This window comes from Coturnix japonica, chromosome 3, assembly GCF_001577835.2.
Source record: "Coturnix japonica isolate 7356 chromosome 3, Coturnix japonica 2.1, whole genome shotgun sequence".
NCBI classification, from domain to species: domain Eukaryota; kingdom Metazoa; phylum Chordata; class Aves; order Galliformes; family Phasianidae; genus Coturnix; species Coturnix japonica.
Genome location: NC_029518.1, coordinates 69,379,387 through 69,384,272, shown reverse-complemented (window position 1 = coordinate 69,384,272; position 4,886 = coordinate 69,379,387).

The window sequence follows — 4,886 nt, the reverse complement described above, 5'->3', positions numbered from 1 at the left end:
AATAAATAAATAAACAACGTAGCTGTGTGGCAAAGGGAAGAAATGGAAAGAAACAAGATGATAAAGCTTTCCCTTGCACTTTACCTTTGCTAGTACACAGAGGCATCAAAGTCAGGAAAGTATCCAAGAGATGTTGGGTGCTCTGAATGTTGCATTTAATGGAAATAGGCATAGATTGCATCTGCAACTTCGATGCAATGCAAATCGATATCATTCATCAGTATGGCAAGAGGAACCAACATATAAACAAACAAAACCCAACTGAAAACACCACCTCGGATGACTGAAATAGATTGGCTCTCTCATGGAAATATACAGATTTGTTTTCCCTCTTAACTTTTGTTCGCATTTTCCTTGTTCCTGCTAGATACAAAAACAACCCCTCCTGTCAGGTTTCAAACAGGGATGGTATATACCAGCATACACGTTCAGTTCCAGAAAACAGAAACAATTATGAATCTGGATGAGGGCTGCACATTTCCTACATCAGGTTCCCTACACGCTGGAACTGCGTGGAGGAGGCGATGCTTGTGTGTGTGTGCTTGTATGGTGCTCAACAAGGAGAGACCACTGCTGGAGAACGGAGAGGGAGCTCAACTGCCCCCATAACCCCAAAACCCAGCTGGAATAAGGATCCATAGAACACTCTGTTGGAGCCACGTTTCTGGGGACCCCACGGTGTGTGTGCTTAAGGATTTCTGCAGCCTCCCCCTCCAGGGCTGGGTGTCTCAGCAGTGTAGTGGCAGAGGGAAATGCAGTGAGCATGGATGAGCTGCTCCCCTGCACTCCAGCAGGAACGTGCAGAGATTCTCAAGGAGTAAGAAACACAAACTTCCACTTCTTCTTTTGTACCAAGCTGCACCACAGCTTGGTCCTCAGCAGACAGCCTGACTATTTCTTTCACCTCTGCCAGCTTCCCAGCGCCTTTTTTTTTTTCTTTTTTTTCCCCATCATTGCGATTATTGTGGCTACATTTGCTCATATGGTCAAGCTTGCTAATGCTATCCATCCCTTCCCCCCTGCAAATTATTCAATATAGTGTCATTGGCCTCAGCATAAAATGTACATTTGCGTGCTTGTTTTCATTTAATAAAACCCTTTGGTCACGGAAGCACTGTCAGCCCGGGTTGTATTATTTCAGAATATACAGCTTAAATCTCGTGGCATCTGTGTGACTGGGAGGCCACCTACCATTTTCAGCTCTGCAAAATGGGACCACAGGGAGGTTTGCAAACAGTGGGTTTAGACACCGAACCCCAAATGGCAAAGCTGATGCCTGCTCATCCTTTTCTCTGCTGCAACAAGGAGGAATTGACTGCCTCAGCTGATCACTCTGCAGCCCCACACCATCACTGGGAAATAAATCCTTGGTAATAGGAGTGAGTTTCTGGACAAAGATCTGCCAGTGCATCTCACCTGGCAGCACAAAGTATTGACTAAGGAAGGGAACAGGACAAGGTGGAACAGGGGTTCTTCAGAGGAAGCCCCACAGGGGCTGTTTTGGCATGATCCCATCTCGAAGCTCTGCTGTGAATAGTTGTATTTTCTCACATCATTTCGTGGTTAGGAAGGGCTTTTTGGCTTCCAAAATCAATTAACTGTATAAAGACAACACTAAAAAAAAAAAAAAGAAGAAAAGAAAAAAGACCAGAAAACATGTTTTATCTGAAGCAAATCAAGGAGGATATTTGGGAGCACCCTTTCTGTAAGCTAAGGAAAGCTGACTTCTGATCTCCAGCAGATTCAGTAACAAAATGTGGTCTTTGAATAGCTACTTCGCTACAATATTTAGATTCACAGCTCATATTACAGAATATTTAAAAAGAACAACCAAACAAACAACCGGATCACTTGAGGACTAGAAAAAGGACTAGATTATTTTATTACCTGCATTTCGATACGCTTTTCCTGTTTCAGTAGCCTGAGCTTATCGTTTCTTCATCTGTGCTGGCAGTGGCTCAAAGGGTCATATAACCGCCTGAGTCAATAGCAGAGCTTTTAGTACCAGCACCAGGAACCATCTTGGGCAAATGGAATCCCGGATAAATTCTTCAATTTTCCCCCATCAGCCATTTATAAAAGCTACTTTTATTAAAACCTCAGGTATTTCTTCTGCTGCAGCTGGGATACCATCTGAACAACATTTTCTATTAAAGCAGAAAAGAAAGAAGCAGAAGGTATTTATTTACTTCACTGTTGGCTTTCCTTTGTTTCTGTAATTCTCGTTTTCTTCAGGGTGACCAAGAAAAGCCACAGCATATGCTGCAGCATCAGAATTTCTCTGTTCACAGAGGTATTTTGAGATGAAAAGATGTAGGACACGTTTAGACTGTTGGTCAGGGAATTGTTGTCTGGTTAACTTTCTAAGAGCAACACAGAGAGACTGTTTTATACCATCAGCTGATCTGGGAAGCCAACCTACCGGTCCACGTTCGTCTGTTGTATCAAGTAAGAAATGAAATAGTATGGTGAAGTGTACTGCTCCATGCCCACAAACCTGGGACGTCTCCTCTCATTAAAAGTGGTGCATTTGTGGTTAAGTTATTCAAGATGGAAAAGTGACAGAAGACATAAAACTCTCTTGTGTATGCTCATTGTCTATAAAGTGAAAGCCTTAGCCTGTGTATTTGCTCAAGTAAGTTTTGTGCTGGATTCAGTGGAATAGAAATGACCTTAAAAAAGGAATTTCTATAACAAGGATCGCAGAATCAAATTCTGTTGTGCCTGATTTTTGTCCTTTATGCAAGTTTGTGTAACCTGTGCCTCCCACATGCTTTGTACTCTCCCCCCAACACACACACCTTCACCCCTTCGCAATGGGTATTACTATGGAAACAATTGTGTCCTTGCTATTGTTAAGGGCAGCTGAGTGACATCCAGAAATCCCATATACCCGCACAAAATTGTAATAGTAAATCATCTGACTGGCTATTCTTAGCCATTCTCTTTCTCTGTAAGAGAAGGATGATATATAAAGGGACATTATATGGAGGATGGAGCAGCTTTTTTTTTTCTTCTTTTTTTTTTTTTTTTTTTTTTTGCTCCTGGAAATTTATGACTGCCTGACTGAAGCATAAGGGTAAAGGTAAAAAAACTCAGAGCATTTTGTGAGCAGCGGAATTAATGAAGCCTGGTTCCCTACAGGTTTGAAGCCTGTGGTTGGGTTCTCTGGTGACTAATAAAGCGCTGGCTGTCTGATCACATCTCTTCTGTTAGCTGGGGCGTTCAGGGTGTCTCTGTGCCACGTGGTCTTCAAATGCTCAACAACATTTGAGTTTGGATTGCAGCTTGTTGTCAATGAGGGTACTGACAGTGTCTGTCTCATCCACCCACACACGGGTTCTCATTGAACTTGGAGAAATCTAACATCAGATCCCCATGTTTATGTCAGAATTGGTTGAAATAAACAATCAGGTCTGGGAATTATTAGCAGGGGACAGACAGACATAAACACATTGGAAGGGCATCTTGTGNAGATCCCCATGTTTATGTCAGAATTGGTTGAAATAAACAATCAGGTCTGGGAATTATTAGCAGGGGACAGACAGACATAAACACATTGGAAGGGCCTCTTCTACTTGGGAATTCAGCCTGAAATTTTGCTTAAATTCTTCTTCCTTGAACGCTTATTCCTTAAATATTAGGATATTTTTCACAGTGAAGGTGATGAAGCTCTGGGTGAGGCTGCCTAGAGAGTGTATGAAGTCTCTGTCCTTGGGGGTATTCACACACCAGCTGGGGAAAGCCCTAAGCTACCTGCTACGGCTTCAGAACTGGATGTTAATTGAAAGGTCACTCTGCTTTGAGCTGGACTGGGCCAGATGATCTCCAGAGTTCTGTTCTGATCTGAAGTTTCATAGAATGCCTTGAGTTGGAAGGGACCTTAAAGATCATCTAGTTTCAACACCCACAGAGTTTATGTGATTTGTTGTTATTTGTTGCTTTATATTTCTTTTTCTGCAGCACTCTGTTACCCGGGAAGAATCACAGTCAAGGTCAAATTCTTGGAGGATGTTGTTCTGATAAACAATGTAGGCGTGCTGGAGTGAGCTAACCCTCCATGTGAAAGTTCAGGTTTTTCTGAGACATCCTAAGACTTCTGTATTGTGTCTTCAGAGCATTCTTTCCTCTTCAGTTCACTTTAGCTGTGTGTAAAGTCACTGTGAAATTCCATGTTATATAAAAAGGTCCTCCAGCTTCTGCCACCTCCCTGTCTGATAAACTGGTGAATGCAATGCAGGCAACACGACCCCTGGAGTCAGTGTGTCTTGTAGATAACAGATGCCTTGTAAATCACTACTTTTCCTGCATAATTTTGGGCTGTGTGCTCTGAAAAACTTTACTCAAGTGGAAGGAAAAAAACAAACCAACCAGGAGTATGAAACACAACGTTTTATTATGTGATTGCCTATCCCAAGTGCAATCAATCTGTCCGTTGAGCTGGCAGTGCTTTAGAAGTAGATGAAAATCTCTGCAGATCTGAAGACTCCAAATGTTCTCTGTTGGGATATATTGCCATACAGCACTGCACAAACATGATATACATAACAAAAAAAAATAAAAATAAAAAAAAACCACACAAAAACATCAGTTGTTTGGGTTTTTTTTATGCTGTTTTTCCTTCCAAGGACTTTAGTGCAGTGACAAATGGTGAAATGGTACATTAGTAATGAGCTGCGTGGCCATAATAAAACATGTCCATTATAACACAAACCTAAATTCTTCGTGCAGTATTGCCTCCTGTGGCAACAAACTCAACTCCTGCAGCAGCGTTGCTGGTGCTTTACAATTTGGTGCTTACCTCATGGTAGCTCAGGGGGCCCATGGCCAGGTGGGAGAAGCATGCTGGTAACACTGAGCTGGGGAGCTCAGCCCCAGAACAACAG